At 33.2% G+C, this 19,405-nt stretch overlaps 1 long non-coding RNA gene across 1 annotated transcript in view; it reads left to right on the plus strand.

Annotated features, from left to right (window-relative positions):
- LOC139988998 (uncharacterized) overlaps nucleotides 1-15,021 on the plus strand; it is a 97,468-nt gene extending 82,447 nt beyond the window's left edge. Inside the window, exons 2-3 of the long non-coding RNA XR_011800250.1 lie at nucleotides 13,840-14,663; nucleotides 14,860-15,021. This is a non-coding gene — a long non-coding RNA (uncharacterized lncRNA). The remainder of the gene's footprint in view (nucleotides 1-13,839; nucleotides 14,664-14,859) is intronic.
- Nucleotides 15,022-19,405: the final 4,384 nt, after the last annotated feature.

Genomic DNA, 19,405 nt, shown 5'->3' on the forward strand with positions numbered 1-19,405 from the left:
ATAAATCTGTTACACAATACATAGTAATAGATTTATATAAAGTTAACATTTTCACACAAATGTTGTAGACACTAAAATTCAATGTATTTTAGGATACTTTATTAATTTTTAGTAATCCTCAATGTACATAATTTCATATTGTAATTATCTATAATTGAGTATTTCGAATTCTATAAATTTTAATGCATATAGAATTTAATCCAACTCCAATAATATTAATGCCGTGGATAGAATGTCCTATCGTACGGAAATTAGTGGTATTCCTGTTTCCAAGTGGTCTCATCTTGGCATGGCCAGTATTGAATTCATGACGGCCATCAGTATCGAGTCTTACGACTCTATTGTTACCCATGTCAAGGGTTACAGGTCGCCGATATCAGCTTCAATGACACCAATAGCATCAGTATCGACTCGTATAAGACGGATGTCATCGGTGACACAAATTATAGCTTTACAGTTGATGATCTTAATCTCAAGGCTGACCGTTGGTTGCTTTTATAACTCTGCTGTTTTCGATATAATATTATACATAACCTTAACAACATCAACGACCTTCTCAGGCGTTGAACTAATCCTTATCGATTGAAAAGACCTTCGAATGAACGATGTGACATTTAATATGCAGTTACGTGATATTAAAACTGACGATATTTTTTCTTCTTACTAAAAATTGGTAACCAAGTATTTTTTATTTTAATTATTTCATAAATATGTCTTGCTCTCTTCGAGTTCTATCTCGAATGAACTGGATGAAATAGCGGTTCAAGGAGAAGGAGTTTCTGCTATCTAGGAAACATGCATAAAATTTAATTAACGAACGACACGGTGGTCTCGCTCCCAACGACAAGTTCAATCTGTATAATCGCGAAATTCTAATCCTCGTGACAGCATTGAGCGCAGCAGAAACTGAACTTCGCATATTCAAGCTAGTAACGAAAATTGACAGGGTGTGAGTGACAAGCCATTATCGAGCTAACGCCATGGGGTACGATCGACGGTTTATCGATCAAAATATTTCGATAGTCGAACCCCCTGAAAGATAGACGTCCATTTTAATTCGGGAAGTCGAGCTCTTATATACTTTTGGCACTTGTATGTACCTTTGTCGTTTTATTTTAATCAAAATTTAATAGTACGACGCCTATTTGCGTTTATGCTGGATCATATGCATATGAATTTGTAGCGGTATAAATATTTTTTCATTATGTTCATTGTAAAATTATCATATTTAATAAATTTTATATAGCCGACAATATTTCTGTTTATAATATTAGTTATCATTCTCTATTAATTTAGTACGTAACAGATGGATCACTGTTCTTAGTAAAATTTTCATTTAAAAAATACAAATTTTTCATATTATTAATCATTTTATATCAGGCTACTACATTCTATACTATATTATAATCATATTTATAGGTATAATTTATTATCTGCAAGATTTTTACTTTGTGCTTCTCTTTCGTTCGATCATTAATTTTGATTAACAGCAAACAATGCATCATGATTCGATCAGTCCAATGATTATTCAACTTCATAAATGAATGCAACAGTGTATGTTGGAATTACGTTCCGATCGTAGACATGGATGATTGATTCTGGGTATAGCGTTATCAATAGGAAGCACAATTACCTCGTATGACATTATTGTAATGTTCACGTGAATATGATCCTTTGCTTTTATCTAATCTCAAATCATAATTTGTCAACGGTATAATCCTCAGAATCATAAACTGCAAGTGAAATATCACGTGAATGCAACGTTGATCCTTAATTGGTTAATAAATTTTCTTATTAGAATTTATACTTTTCCATCTTACCAAATAAATGAAAAATATATTAAAAGTGGTCCTAATTCGATGGTCAAGGACATTGTGCGTTAGTAGAAATATTGAAAGGTGTAATTATTTATTTAGAAATAAAACATTTAAGAATTGCATCCTTATGATATCCTTGCAATCTATTGAAAACCTATAATGAGAATAATGAATAAGATAATGATGCTCAAATCAAAACCGTTGATGCTCAAATCAGCTTCCGTTCACTTTTCCGGGTCTCTTCGAACTCTCTAGCTCCCTATCACTCGCGTTTCCCCTCGAAGCCAAGCTCCGTGAAGTAGCTGAAACGCTCCAAGAAATTGCAAATTACATTGCTTTATCGTTCTAGGTCAGTAGTTTTATTTCAAACGATAAAGCACGGCGGCGTTCGGGGAGCAAGGCAAGATCTAATTTTTCTTGTACAAGAGAAAACCCATGATTTCGTCGAGAGAAGGTTTAATTTTTTGATTCCATGGAGAAACGGCAGGAAACGTGCCCTCTTTTCCAGTCTTTGTTGAAATAGCAGAACAAAGCTTTGATTTCGTAGAGTCAATAATAAGAGATGATACGCTTTTCTTCCGTTTCGAGTAGTGATCGATCGCAGGTAAACCCCGATTAGATTCCGTAACTGTTCCAATTGTACGTATACATTCAAGAACTTTGAAACTTTATTCACATTGAACAATAGAAAAATTCTTCCTTTCCTTTAAAAATTTCTTTTCATCTTTCATGTACACAAGATATGTATATTATTGAAAATAATTTACACAACTTAGTGCTGCCATTGCTGACGCAAATTTGCAATGGTACTTCTTGGAATTCAATTAGAATGAAATCGTAAAAATAACCACGAGCTATGAGATTTATTCACGCTTCCCCTCTAAAGTCTTGGACACCTATTTGAATCGGTTTTCTCGAAATTATTCCCCGCCGGGACAATCGAATTAGGCTCGTAATTAGGGAAGAGCCAGTGTCGCATGATTATTCGATATACGTCCGATTTAGTTAATGCACCTCGATTTTGCTTTGCTTTCTATTTCGGTTCCCTTAACTACTACTTCACGCTATCGTTTTTGGGAAAGAAGCCTGACATTTTTAGAAGGATTCGCAATCAGCCTCAAGTTCGATAATATTCAGTTGCAAAATTATGCAGAACCTGTAACAATTAAGACAACTCTTTCACAATCATTAGACCGCGAATATTTATGCAGCTTCATATTTTTACAAATGGTAAAATGCTATACAAGGTACTATACTTTGGATAGTTTATATATCTTCGCGAAACTGAACGAACTTTTAAACGGGGCGGATTCCAACTTCTAGGAACTGAGAAGAAAGAAGATCCAACAACAGAAACGGTTACTACGAATCGAATCTGAAAATCGCTCAGCGCAACAATTTCGATTGCGAAACGAACAGCAACTCCTGAGAAAAAAGAGCCGGATCGACTGATCGTTTGCGCCATTTAGCTCGTCGTTTCACGCGATCGTTTAAAATATTACTAACGCACTCGTTACCGTTTTCTATTTATCGCGTAACAAATGGCATCGAACATTTCAGCCAGTGGTCTTTCCATGTCCTCTCTTGTCCGCTCTGTTTTCGTCGTGGTTACATAAATTTCCAGGTTTATTCGAATCCATTTTTCGAACGGACAATCAAATCACGGGTGCAATTAGCGAAATGGAGTTCCCGTTGGCTGCTGGAGATCGTTATAAACATGTGTAATCGCGCGATTCAATTTCTGTTTTAAAACAGCGAATTGAATAATGCCACTATGTGCGTGTGTAAATTTGATGGGCATCTCTGAACGGAATTTATTCCCCTGGGAAATAACAAAATATACAGTGGTGGATTATCGTAAGATAATACTTAAAATGAAGAATATAACAAATATTTGAAATCGATACTTATATAGATCGCATTAAGAAGAGAGAACGATACTTGTAAGCTATGATTCTGGATATAAAATTATGAAAAGAAGATCATGCTTCGAACTATTTACTCATCATTAATTTGCACACTGTGGTCGAATTCGAACAGTGTTATTACTAGACTGCGGATATTTATGCAAATTTATATCTTTATGAATACAACTAAAAGAGTAGAACCTAATTAGGGACTTGTTTTATTTACCAAATATTATAATAACTACTATATTTTGTATATTTTTACATATTAAGTACATTTAGTGAATATTTGCAGCCATAAATACATAAAAATTATTAATGTTAGTATAAAAAATGTGTCAAATACGCAAACTGAAAATATTGCATAATGTTCGATATAATTTATAATATAAGGTATACTTTGTGTTATAATAATAGCAGTTAAGGAAGAAACGAAATAAAAGCAGGAAATTAGAAAGACGAAGAGTAAAGGTAACCATGTATTCGCGGTTGTTTTTGCACAGAAAATTCGTTCTACGAATTGGACGAATCTAGTCACGGCTTAATTCGCCTGCGTGTATTACGGGTTTCACGATGTGATTGAAAATTACCGGGATTTGCTGGAATTTTTTTGTTATCGTTTCTTTTTCAACGTTCATACCGTTTCCGTTGAAAGCCCACAACGGTGTTTTCCAATTGCGACCAACTTCGATCGTGATTGAATTTAAAATGGAGTCTCGAGAGTAAAGGTAATGGTAATCCTGGTGTTTTCGATTGAAATACAGTCTGGATTAATATCTTGCGGCAAAATCATTTTATATCCTTCCGCTTCGATATCATTCTATTAAAGTTAATCTTGATCTTTTCAGAAACTTCAAATGCACAGAAATTTCATATCGTTTAGTAACTAACAATTCACATACATTTTTCTCATAAACTAGCTCTTTGATAGATATCCAAGCAGCATCTTGCTTGTTGCACAGCCAAGTTATGTCAATTTATTGAAACATACATTTCTGAATTTGCGTCTATATTACAAAAATCTTATTAATTAAATAATTAATTCTATGCAACCTAAAATTTCTATAAAAATATAGAAAATATTCAAAATATACTTGTCCTAATATTTAGTATGTAAATCGATTTTCTGCTTAGGTTACATTTCTTAAATTAATAATCTTAGAGATATAAATTTACACTAATATCCACGGCCTAATTTAAAAATCAAAATATTTAAGTACCACTTACTATATCGTGATTCTACAATCGAAAACTATCGTTTTAAAAGACTCGAGTTCACTTAGAAATAAACATTATATTAAAAATGCTTATTTAGGACTCCATTCGCTTTTATAGTTAGAAAAATAATTTCGTAAAATTGAATAGAAAATTGCAATTTCCAAGATTCCATTTGTCGGGAAAACGAATATGTCTGAGATCTCGGAACACAGAATAAAAATAAAAATATCCTCAATCGTTCCTGATGAACGTTCCTCGCTCTTGTGATCGCGTTTGCTGGCCGAGTAATTGTTCGACATGACGAGGAAATAGCATTATAGGTGCGTTGCACTTCACCTCGTTAAATCGAGAAAACCACTTCAGATTGCTCGGCTCGATTCGCGTTTTTCTAGCAGCGTTCAAGGCAAGTGGATGTTTTAATCCCAGAAGCTACGCTCTCGTTCTTCTCGGAATTTATTTTTTGCCAAGGTGATTCAATCACCGATATGATTAGCGAGTTGAAACTTCGACCGTCGCGTCACCTTAATTCAGCTATGAAGGATGGTTAATTGGATAGTTGGTCGCTTGATCTTTTTCCGCTTTCCGTAATTTACTGTTTATCCTTGTTAATAATAATAATTAACGCAATTGTTACTTTTATTAACCTAATATTTTTAGAGGAATATTCGAATACAGGTATATGGGAATTATTATAGTTTTTAAACGTATTTCAAAAATTTCCATAAGTTTCATAGATATAATACAGTACTTTTTATTGCTCGTCGAAATATTCTAATAAATTGTAGCGAAAACTTGTTGGAAATATATTTTTAATGTACTTCAATGCTTTTAAATGTAAATACAATAGTTAGGATAAATAAAAATCATATTATCACATAGCGCATTAAATTTTAGTAAACTGTGAGCTGTTCATACGTGATTTTCATTATGAGAATAATGCACGGTATAATCCATATGAAAGATCATTAATTATTATTTATTAAATTAGTATCAATGTACTAAATTGTACTGAATTAATATGGAAATATGATGAAACAAAATAGAATACTTAATATATTTGCATTTAATTCTCTAATTACTTGCGATTTAAGTGATTCTATTTGCAATTATTCTTATTTTAATACCCGAGAGAATCTCACATTTTATTCAAGAATATAAAGCAGAAGAAAGTACTGTCTAAGAGACATTACATGCTTTTGCAATACATTTAATATTCTGTGTGCCACCGAAGGATTTATTGCTAGTAGTGTTGGGTTGACTCGAGCATCAACCCGTTTTAATTTATACGGATGTACTTTCTATCTAGATGGCTAGAAGGAGATGGCGACTAATGAATTGCAATTTCAAGGGAGCTCAACCGATGGTAATTCATCGTTATATCGAGAGACGCGACATTTACCTTCCTTTAATCCATCGTTTGCATCATTGCACGGAATAAGTAATTGCACAATAAAATTTATTCAAGGGAAGTTTATCCTTTGAAACTCATCGATTGTGATTCATCGACAGCAACCGCATTCTCTTCTTTCTATTAGCGGTAAAAGTACCGCAATATAAATTCGTTCCATTTATGTATGTGGTGCTTGTTTTCAATTTTATCATTAAAATTCTATTTAATCGTAAACAAAACTAATATTTCCAGTATAAGTATTTGCAATACTCTATATTTCAAATATGATAATAATTCTATCGTTCTTTTGTACATCATTTTTCTTTATTAATTATTCCAAAGTTTACTTTCATAAATAAAATTCAAACAATAGTATAACAGAAGACGAAATTCTACAAATTTGAATAATGATGCGTGCGTAGAGCGCGTATTTAGGCAGAAACTCGACCATAGGAAAGGATCGTAGTTGCAATATTCCGACAGTAGTCAAAGGCAGATATAGTCTGACAGTAGTTATGGCCAGAGGCAGACAGCGCAGCGGCCGAACAGAGTTTAAGATTCAGCGAAAATTTCTTATTTGTTTTAAAATTACTGGTCTTTGCTTGAGCATAGTAAAAGCATAAAGGTAGTAAACAAACGTTTGATATTAATCAAATTGTTTAATTAAATTAGTGATTTTAAATTTTATTCCTGTCATTTACTTTGACTTGTATTAGTTATTATTTCTATATCGAACATCGCAAATATTATGGTGGTTTTGCAGTAATTATGTCCTAATTTTCAGATACATTTCAATATATTAGTTGATATTATTAACCAAATATCGATTGAATAATAGGTTTAAATGTAAAATTTGGCGCGATAACCTTTCTATGGGATAGTAAGAGAATTGAATTTTCCATCCCAACGAAATTAAATTAACTATTCACGAGGCATTAACCTCGCAATAGTAATCTTCTCTTCGCGTGGCACAAGCTGCAATATTGACTTCCATGGATATTAACTCCGATTTCATATAGCGACTGGCAATCGATAATTGACCGAGGATAAAATATTAACACAATATTTATGAAGACTCTTGTAACGTAGCGAATATGAATAATAAAAATTTGGCGATAACGATTGATAACAATACAAATACCGCGGAAATACAATTTTTACACGTATTTTAAAAGATAATTTAGAAATATAAAATATTATATGCGGAGAATTTAAAAAATCGCGAATACCGAGCTATTCGTGTGAGAATTCGCGACACAACACTAATTAGGTATGAAATAAATTCTGCAAAGTAATTCAACCAACTGAAATAGGCTTTATTAAATAAACCTGCAAATATTTTAAACTTTTCCCCTTGAAATTACACTAACAAGAATGCGTCTTAACTTTCTGGCACAAAAATTTCCCAACATAAGGAATCATGTCGTTAAGTCGTTGACGATTTAATCTTCTAAATCGAATCACATTGAAAGTCCTTACCACAAGTAACACATCTAGCGTTTGCCAAATCGCAAGAATGAACGTGCAAATAATATCTTCCTACCGTATACTTCCATCAGGCCAGAGAAATTACGAAGAGTCGATACCTATCTAAACCGATTGACATTCCTACAACTCGATTCGTCTCCCTGGCACGAATCGGCCATTAAATTGAATTACCAGCAAAATTAAATTTTTCTTCAACGACATTTTCTGGGTCTTCTCCAATTATTCCATCTTAGCACCTCTGTCTTCGATTTTAATCTCAGATAAGGTCTTAATATTTGCGGTCGTAAAATTTTGAACACATTAAATAAATGGATTTTCTCAACATGTAAATTTTACACAACATCGATTTTCTGGATAATTTCAAACTTATATTTATATTTGTCATGATAGATTTCAGCGTGGATTACTTTTCGTTCATAGTGCATAAATTATAATGCTTCTTTATACACGTCGATACTGTTCGCTCTATATTCATAAAGTCAACAGATGTAAGATACAGACCGATGTTAATTGTTCATAATTACAAGCTGATATTAGACGAAGATTCCATCTTTGTTAGAAGAAACTTGTTAGAAGAAACTTTGAAGCCTTTTTGCATTACTCGTGTTTTCTTCCATACTTTAATCATACCGCAATATCCGTAGAGCAAAAGTTTAGCTTCTACTGAGATCGAGGCATAAAATCTGATCTATCTGGCCGTGTAATTAAAAGTTTCAAAAATCGCCTCACTACCATGATAGCTAGGAACGGATTACTTTATTTTTAATCCCATCTTTCAGTTGTATTATCAAAGGAACAGATTAAAGCTATCTCTTATCATTTCCGAGTTATTAAATTATTTTATAAGTTAGAACCTCGTTGATCTGTAAAATATCGACGAGATACCATTAAATTTCTATATCTCAGAGTCCCTGAAGCTACTATTAAGATCTTCGAAGTTCTAAATCTGAGCTCACAGAATCTTCGAAGTCCCAAAACACTTGGAGCTTACGATACTCGAACTCTAGGTTTCCTAAAGGATCCTAGATCTTTCCTAGGATTTTTCGAAGTTTCCCTCACAGATTAGGCACATGAATTTCCAGATCTTAGACCAATATCTTTCCAGGTTTATCCAACTTGGATTTTTCCCAGTTTCATTACACGTGATAAATTCTATATATAAACTTATAAATTCATAACTCAACGACATTTGTAGCTCTGATATTAGGTTGAGGTATACAAAATGTCGTTTCTTAAAATAAAATTTGTTTGCTACATGTGATTTCTTCGGAACATTAATCCATTTATTAAGTTTGTTAATCAAAGTAATTTTGTTTCTAATTCGTTCTTCTTATGCTAATCCTGTTCTACGATAAACAGTAGCAACTTCATCAGAGTTAACTATACCATCTTTCCATAGAACAAATATCGTAATTCCTTTTCGTGGCTAAACAACGAAATCGTCGAACTTTCCAAACTGCTCGAACAGCTGTAAACAATTACGATGACTGTAAAAAAAAAAAAAAAAAAAAAAAAAAACAGAGAGGTAAAATAGAAATCGGGTCTCGATGGAATTTGTCACAAAGAAATATTCTATCTACACCTGAAAATTAAAACAATTACTTCGACCAGATACGTGCTTTTTTCTGCGAAAGCAATCGTCAGGTATTAAACGCACTCTGCTTAACCGCTTTCTTCGCCATTAAAGCGGCGTTGAATTATATAATTACCGAGATACTGGCAGCTAAGGAACGTTACACATTGTATGAAATCTCGAGAGAGTTGTAGCGTTGACGATGGCGAAGAGTGCCGAGTTATTAGGGAGCGTAATTTCCGCTCGTCGTGTTTTGTGCATAACAAAAGCGTTGAATTTTAATAAAGTAGAAAAATATATATAATAATATAATATAAAATAATATCAGTGGTATAGTAATTACATAAATATTGCAATTCTTATAAGATTGTACGCTATTATATAAGAATATGTAGACATTTGTTTATTTTTGATAAAATGCAATTTAGTTACAAAATTACAAGATTTGGGGTTATTTTATTCTTTGCTAGAGATGTCGTTAAAAGTGTTATATTTAACACGATGAAATTTACTTTTGAATGATAATAAAAATTTTGTCATTTATAAATATCAAATATTATGAAGATGTTTTATTTAAGAAGTAATTAAGAAGTTCCTCGGCATATAATGGTGTTATAGTAATTTAAAAAATACAATATTCTAAAAACAATGAAAATTTTCATTTCAAAATGATAGAATTTATGTGCGATAACTTCAACAGGAAACTTCCTTTCTGCTATGTATAACTTTCTAAACCTGGTCAGCACCAAAATGAGAAACTATAAATCTTTGACAATATTTGCTTTTTTCAACCATCGAAAAGCACAATAATTGTGATTTGCAAGGATTTTTCTGCATTTATGCGTATCAAAACATGAGAACAAGTTTTAAAAAGTGACCATATTAACCTATTTTTTAAATTAACGATATATCAATTTTTTAAATAAAAAAACAACTATTTTGTATTATCAAAAAATTATTTAATAACATGAAGACCCCACTGAACAATGTATTTATATTATGTATTTGTATAATTTTAAAAAAAAGAATATTTTGAATATTTTAGTTTAAAAAATATATATTCTTCAATTAGTTATTAAAGCTTTGAAGAACTATAAATTGAAGTATTTGAAATATCATTTTTTCCAGAGAAAACTTTAATCACACCAATTTAGTTTAATTTCTTCAAAACACTACATATTTCATGAAAGTAATTTGCATTTGATTTAATGCACTTTCCTAACGTTTAACTGGTTTTGTTAACATAGATTTATAAGAATTATTATCAATCTTAGAATTAAAAGATGCTTGGAATCAAACCGTTGTACTTTCTTTATTTATAATTTCTTTTAAAATAATTCATCTATATATAAAGTTATCTACATGAAATACGGAACGTCTCTAACGTTTCTCAAATGCTAAATCTAAATTCACATAGGAAAATTGCTCAAATATTTTAATTATTCATGACGGTCAATAATGACATTTGATTATTTTTATTTTAAATAAAAGAAAATTTCGTAACACGATAGACATGATCTGTAGTAAATTTCTTCTTATATATATTCTATCTTATATCTATTCTAATATATATAATATATCAATATATATAATATATAGTATACTACAATATACTGTTACTAGAATTACAGGAGAAGTCAAAAACAGATCCTCAACAAAAATGGAGCTTTTATTGCTTATTTCGTGACACAAGTTTTCATCTCGCATAGGAAGAAGTTTTAAATCGATAAATATCTACCAGATATTTCATGACGTTGATTCATTTCTCGATATCCGAGTAAAATTGCATCGATGTTCGTTGACAGATTAAACTGCGTTTCTAAAATATATTTCCACGGTAAAGAGAGGCGTCGTGTTGCATCGCGTTGCGTTGCATCGCGTCGCGCGATATACATATGTATCTTCATCAGACAGCACTGTAAATATTGTACGAGCAAACTTTAACAATTTTATGCAAATAACATCTATGGGTGAAGGTTTCGCAAATAACGTTCCGTTTCGATCTTCCTTATACTCTGAATCTTTAACAGAGCTTACCATAATTACAAGCGATTTTTATTATTGCCGGCGTATAGTCTGTCGCTTATTACAGTTACTCGCATTAATATTCAGACACAGTACTATCTCTATATTTGTTGCTTTGTAGAGGAGATGTTCTAAATATCACGTTGCTTTCTATTCCTTTCGAAGATATGAAACATTTATTGTCACTTGAAAATATATAAACAATTTCTTAATATCGTTTAATTATATATGCAATAGATTTTTAACAAAAACATAGGTTCTCCTTTTTGTTTCATGAATTCGATGTCTTCTTTATATTTTTTAACGGTATCTGCTATAAATGATACTAATAATCGTGCAAGTTCGTGATTACTTTTAAACTTTAATTAATAAATTACAAGTCGTCTCTTATCGAAACTATAAACAAAACTTACATTATTCTTTCCTTTCGTGTCTTTCTCGTGTATTTTATGATTTTAAAATGATTGAAACAAGATCTCAAGTTGAAAAGCCACTTATCATCTACGTAATAACCTAATATTGTCGTAAAAATATTTCTGATTCTATATACTACTTGAATTAGACTCTCGATCAAAGTTAATTCAACCAAAATAAAAGAAATTTTTTCGATTAAATCATTCCACGACGAATCGTTTCACGCTGTTTAGTATAAGATCGAAACTACTTTCAAATTAGTTCCTCTTTCAAAAATTTCCAAGTTTTCCACGACTGCAATTAAAAACACCGTTGCAATATGGAAAAATCGTACCGCGTTGATTTTTTATATTAGGGGCGTCTAGTTTTCAGAACAACTTTAAATTCTGCACGAGGTTCTCGCGTCGCCTCGAGGATCGACCCGCGTTCAATTTCGTCGACGATTCCATAGCTGCGAAGGATTATGGTCACTGGCCGGATAATGGAGCAACAACAACTAGAAATTCCAAGTTTTCAAAATATTGCCGAGGAACGCGTTCTTCTCGCGATAGCGGCGAAGTCAATTTCAAGTTTGATAGGAAGAACGTGTGATAGCAAACAAGAGGTGGAACTTCGCGAAGAGATGAAAGTTGGCTGTAACGTTAAAAAAGAATCGTTTGTGGGAAAGGTCCCGGTTTGAAAACGCGGGATGAGAGGTAATTCGTATGTTGGAAAATGATGAAAAATGTAAGAATGACGAAAAGTTAATTTTACTGTAACATTTTTGAAGAATTGTTTGTCCCTTTTTAAATTTAAGGACAGTAATATTAGTTTACTTTTTAATTCACGTTGCTATTTTCCGTTAACAAATTTTATTTTCTATTAATCATTCACGCGATCTATTCATCACTCTCGCATAAAGCACAAAGTAAATCTCAAACGTTAATAATTCACAATACGATTATTATTTAAAAATATGTAAACCAATCAAAAGCAAATTAAGATTAATTGGAAATTATTTATATATTAAATTAACCTGCATTCAAGCTCGCACGTCACGATAGATTGGTACAATCAACGAGTTTCTCTGTCATTATTAAGAAACGAAATCAACAAATTGTAAAAGAAAATAAAACCACGTAAAGAGGACTAGGAAACTATTTCCGACTAACGCGGTATACGTTGGAATGTTCGCTTCAACGGAGAACAATACGAGGAAATGCGATGATGGTGAACACGCGGAAGAGGAATAGCAGCGTCCGCTTAGACGACACGATACGAAATTTTAGTTCCACCTCTGTGAACAATACATGCAAATTCACCGAATAATCCGACGGTGAATCGTTGTCGCGGTTTCCTTGCCACATTTTGCGGTGGTATACGACATCGACACCCATTGTTCCAGTACGCGAACCAGAGAAAAGCGATGGTGTACAAAGGATTCTTGCGTAATAACGCATACGAGTAGCCAGTCAAATCGGACGGTCGTGTCCGTGTCATCAACAGGTTTATCAACAGGTGAAAATGCCGATACAAACGCGGTCGACGAGTGAGGAAAAGCGTAAGCTTGAATGGTGTCGTTCGCACGTGTAACCTGTGACAGGTGAACTGTGCAGCTTGGGAAATTTTCAGCTACGTCGCGCGGTGAATCGATAAAGCCACTTACGCTGGAATGGTCCGCAACATTGCACTGCCCAGCTGTAATCGCTACCCCAGGTGTGATCTTGACATTTTAGAATTCAGAAAGTGGAAATATTCAAAAAAAGCCTTAAAGGATATATATTTAAAATTTTCCATCAGAACGGTGAAATCACTAATTGAGTGTTACGCTGTTATAATCGATTTGAGCGTTTCACTCATAAGCATTAATTACATAGCTTGGTCCATTCATGAGGGTTAATTACATACCTTGGTCCACTCACGAAGGTTAATTACATAGCTTGGTCCAATTGCGAGAAACATCTTGTATAAGTCTATCTTCCTGTACGAATCCCTGTATAGATAATTGTAAATAGTTTATTTTCAAAGAGCACAAGTCCTTTACCTGGTTCAAGAAAAGTGTGAAATATGCGATTGGTTCCGTGTAGCCACCTAGCAGGCAAGAAAAATGTCGTAGTGGCTTGTTTAAATAATCGTACGACAAATTGACCGGCGGTCCGAGAGAAACGCAACCGAAGAAACAAAACGGAAACATTCAGTGTCGTAGCCCGGAAAAAAGGTTCCACAAGAACGGGCAAGAAGTTAGTACGTCTCTCTGTTAGAAGAGAAATCCAGCGCAAAAACCGTGGCTGGAGAAACGAGGAAAGTCTGACACGCGACGAACAAAGGATAATTTATAAAAGTCGTCCGCAAAAAACGCACCAAGGCCGAATGACAAAGCTTTGTTGGGAAGTCCTTTGTTTTTTCTTCGCCTTTTGTTCCTTTTTCCTCGAATTTCTTTTTAACCGCTACTAACGGTCTCAGGCTGCTTGAAAACTGTTCGCGAGACGAAGCAATCATATTGTTAATCAAGAAAGTTTTTCAATAATCCTTAAGGCTCCTTTCTGCTTGTGATTATTTTTAGAAATTTTCCTCGAGAAAACATGATTACATATATATATACACACACAGCAATACTAAGTGATGATACTAACGACGCGCGTCGTTTCAATTATTTGAGCAGTGCATCCTTTTAACCGGTTGCTAAGATGGTGCATTAATTGGGCAATACAAAAGATTCGGAGAAGCACGCGGCGACAAAAGGGAAGATTGCGCGAAGAGTAATTGAATACGAGTCGTAAACGGTGACCGATGCAATTCCGGTAGAGCAATTAAAAGCTGGAGCGAGTCGCGATAGTTACTCCTAAGAGCCGGTGAGTCCTTGAATTAATGGGACTAACACACGTGAATCGCACAAAGAACGGTTCGACCGCGTCGATTTAAAATTACGGCTATTAATATCACTCGTTTCGCGATCGAGAACGGATGATCGAACGCGATGATTTGTCACTGACTAGAACTTGTGCGAGTTTCAAGCGCTTTCTCTACTTTTCTCTTTTCTCTTTTCAGGAGTTTTACGGGTTGAAAAGAGGAAGAATTGTGAATTATACGAAGATTGTAGGAGAAAAGTGCGATAATCTCTGCAAGATATACATGCACTTGTACTGAATATCGCGTAATTTCTATATACCAGAGAATTTCCTTACGAATGAACATATTACGTGGATTATACGAATGTTTCTGGAATTTCATTAACGTGTCACGACTGTAGCGATTGAAATGGTACAACTTGAAATCAATTGGAAAATGTGTATAGAAGTTACAAGATGTCTTAATGATATTGTAAATAATTAATTTACTACTCAAATACTTTGATGATCTTTGTAAAGTGTATGTTTCCAATAAATATCTTACAATTTGTACATACATTTTCAGATCAGTTTCAAATTTCATCAATACAATTACAATAGTCGAGTGTCATCTCAGTGCTAATGAAATTTCGAAATGTTTTGTATAACATGTACATAAAAAGTTTCAGAGCGTTCGAATACTTTCACGAATCACTGTATATATATTTTCAGACGTGTTCTTTATTTTGCCAATATAGCGATGACAGTGGATGGACAGTCTCGTTATTGTGCCAAAACAATTCGAAATTCCAAAATATTTTATACAGAGTGTATCAACATTGATTATCAACATTGATACAGAGTGTCGATTAACATCTGACGATGCGTATTTTCGAAATAATCTGAAAAATGAACATTTCTAGAGTTTCGTACATGCCAATGTCAATTATGAATTAATGAAAATCAAACTGTCAGCTATTGATATGTCATTGATATGTGGCGTATAAATTACTCTAAATATTATTGTGCTTAAGCCTCATTGTTTTCCAATGAGAATCAAAGGCATGAATTCATACGTATAAACCAATTAACAGGTGAGCGTGCGGTGACACGCTTCCTAATTCTGACAATTATTCTGCTTGCAGCCTGAGCCCACGGATTACACAACTCTCGCCTGGGATGGTGTTAATGGGAAGCTGAGTTATGTAAACAAGCCGTGATCGTGCATCAATCGAGCATTCAAAATGCACCTTCGATTATTATACAGAATGTCTCTAATTTATTAATCGAAATTCTTGTCTTGCACCATTTACATCGTTTCCGATAAATATTGAATTGCACGTTGAATGAAAGTATTAACATTTGATTTTTCTCAATAAAACTCTATTATGATATCTCTCGTTCTTCGTTCTTCATTCCTCTTCATCCTTCAATTGGAAATCAAGAATAATTAAAAATTATTGTTTCTGCCTGTTTTGTTATTTTGTCCTTGATAATGGTAATTTCCAATCGTGTCTTGATTAATGGGAATTTGTAATTTATTGCGATGTCGAAGGAATTGAGGTCCTTCAAGCTGAGGTCAAACTACTCCAACCGTGGCGAAACATTCGTACAACCTTGAATTTCGATAATTTGGAGACTGAGGAATAGGAGTTTTAATGGCCGTAATTTGGTTAAATGTTTTAGGAAGTACTCTCCATACTTCATGTGTTTACTGCAAACAATTAAACTTTTCAATTAGCATAACTTCTATGGAATTTGAAAAGCGTTATTGAATTAATTACTGCAAACTATAATGAAAGAAGTTATAACACACACTTGTAATAAAAATTAATCCTTTATAGTTAAATTTTCCTTCTATATGGTCTGACAAGTACAAACGACAGTTATATTGCTACATATTAATCAAAAATATTTAATTTAATAGCATCATAATGTTATGCAGAACTATGATGATAATAGAGAATAAAATTAATGCAAGTCAATTTATCCGTAATTTTATAATTAAATTACATTTTCTCAAAATGACCAAACACTTTTAAACGGTAGAATGCATTCATACATATTTATGTTATTATCTTCCTTATCATTGTTCTATTTAGTATATTCCACATATTTGATCTTCAATGATCGAAATCGTAATTTCTGCTCGTGCCGCGCATAATTGAAATTACTTTACGCGCGAATTACAGTAATTAACGCTATTGCCACTGCAGCGGAACGGCAAGTGTTTGTTACAAACCAAAATGTGCAAAGTTCCTATTTATGGTTTTCAGCAACCGTGACCGAATTAATCGGTCGTGAATAATCTCATTTATTTCCATCATCTTTTCCACTTAAGTACACTTTTTTACTAATTGATCTTGCGTTACAAATAATGCCACGTGGTTATATCAATCAAAGACAGAAATAAATATTTTATAGTGCACATAATATTTTGTAGGATATTTTAAATAAATGAACTTTGTCTTCTGACACAATCTTTCGTATCAATAGATCAAGCAATTCAAGATAAAGAATGCACCTTGTATATCTAATTTTATATCGCATACCATGTATTTCCTTAAAATGATTGAAACAAGATCAATTCCTAATTGTATCAAACTTCGTAACAAAACGAAAGCTCAATCGATCGTAAATCTCCACTCGCGAAAAAACCTACGCGCAAAATATTGTTTCGAATTAATCTTCCGCAAACATTACAGTAAATTAACCTCATGGCAAATCCACTCGAGAACGCTTAAGCACCCATTACCGATACTAGTCGCCGCAAAATTACAACTTACCGTGTTTGGCATAAATCTTCATGATCCATTCGCTCGAATTTTATCTCATAGTCTATTCCAAGTCTCTTCCAATTTCCGTAAGAATTATTTCACGCTCGCGCCCCTGTTGAGACTCTGTGGGGCGTCTATAAATTTTCATCGCAAGGTAAAAAGAGCGAGACACAGAGAGAAGGGACAGTTCATGGTCGTAAAGCACCTGTTTTGCCTTCAGATAAATTATAGCGGTATGCCCGTGACCGTGCGTTCAACCGCGCCGGAAGTAGTGCACAACGGGACGCCTCTTGTGGCAGGATATTACCGTCTGCATGTATCTTCGGTATCCGCCCGATTCTCCGGTGTGCCCTTAAGGATGTCCGTGCGAATTTATCCTATCGGCGACTTGCCGCACCTTCCGGAATGATATCTCGCCCCGTTGCTTCGAGAGACCACGATCAACGCCAATTTATACCGCTGGATGTTTGTTGCGCTTCGTTCGATAAGCTCCAAGCGAAACGGGCATTTTCAGTATTTACGATAAGTTTGTGGTCGTTTAAGAGGTTTTACGCTTCATAAACTGTAACATGTTACATACACTGTACACTGACATTGACAGTTACAAATTGATGTTGCAATAATTCGGATATTTACCATTTAATATGAAAGATTTAAATCTCTAATACTGTACTAGCTAATTTGAATGATTCTAAAAATATGTATAACGCGTTAGAGTTTTTTAAACAGATCGACTTATTCGATTCCACATAAACGAGAACCACTGTATGTACTTTTGGTGGTCATTAATGACTTTATTGTTAATGAGAACACTTTAATCAATTAACAGCAGAATTTAGTTCTAGAAATCTCCTATAGGCTGCGTAAATAAAATCAAGCGATGACGAGTGTATACGTCAAACGCAGGGCAAATGCTACTATTATAAATTTTACATCAAAATTAAGGCAGAACGATGATGGCTTACATTTTTATTCTAAAAAATTAACAATTAATTGTTGAAGAAATTATTGTTATAAAATATTTCAAAGTTGCAACGAAATAATAAAATTCATAAACAAGAAAAATTTTAAAAAAAATATAAGAAATTAGTCAGTTAGTCTTTTCAGTGTGATATTTTTCGAAACAATGTACCACACAAAGTAACATTTCACAAGCGAAGCACCAGTACCGCGACTTCTTACAAATTTCATTTTCTGAACAGACAACGCATCTTCGAAGTGGATTTGCTTTTGATGATATAGCTGGTATAAAATTAGGGAAATGTTTCCCGATGAGACGTGTAGGTTTTGCAGTTGAATTCGCAGTTGATCAACCAGTTTTCGAAATTTGTGTTTACTGAATTGCATGTTCTTCAATAATTTATTCGGCACATTCGACCAAAAAATTTAATCGGTTTAGTTTTCCGTTGTTTTTTTTTTTATGATAAGCATGAGTTCAAACGCATAACATCTACAAGATGGAGAAATATTTTCTTGTAGTACTTCTATTACAATAGATAGCAGTTTACTGGCAATATAAAGTAAACATATCGCTACATGAGATTTTTATTTCTTCTTATCAAAATTTAGAGCTTTATAATAAACGGTAATTTTTTATTTTGTGCGAAGAGTATACACGTCAAACGTTGTTAACTGATTAAAGTAAACTCATCAATAACTAAAATAAATATTGTACTGAATGTATGTAATACGTAAATGTGTGCAAAATATCCGAAATACTTATATTTTTAGATTCACTTTTTTAGTTGTATTTGCGAAAATATGCGTTTGTAAAGAAATTAATAATAGTAGGCTGTAAATTAACTGTGATAGTTCTAAATTGATGTAACAATTCAATCGAGAATTTTTGTGCATTTAATTTCGAGAATTTAAATCGAGAATTTAAATAAGCAAGAGATTTAAGTTACGGTACACGATTTCTTCTACATTTTTTCCTCTAAAGATGAAATTAAGAAATAGAAGGAAAAGGTGAAATATTATTCTTTTCCT

The sequence above is a fragment of the Bombus fervidus genome, chromosome 1, assembly GCF_041682495.2.
Source record: "Bombus fervidus isolate BK054 chromosome 1, iyBomFerv1, whole genome shotgun sequence".
In the NCBI taxonomy this organism is placed as follows: Eukaryota; Metazoa; Arthropoda; class Insecta; order Hymenoptera; family Apidae; genus Bombus; species Bombus fervidus.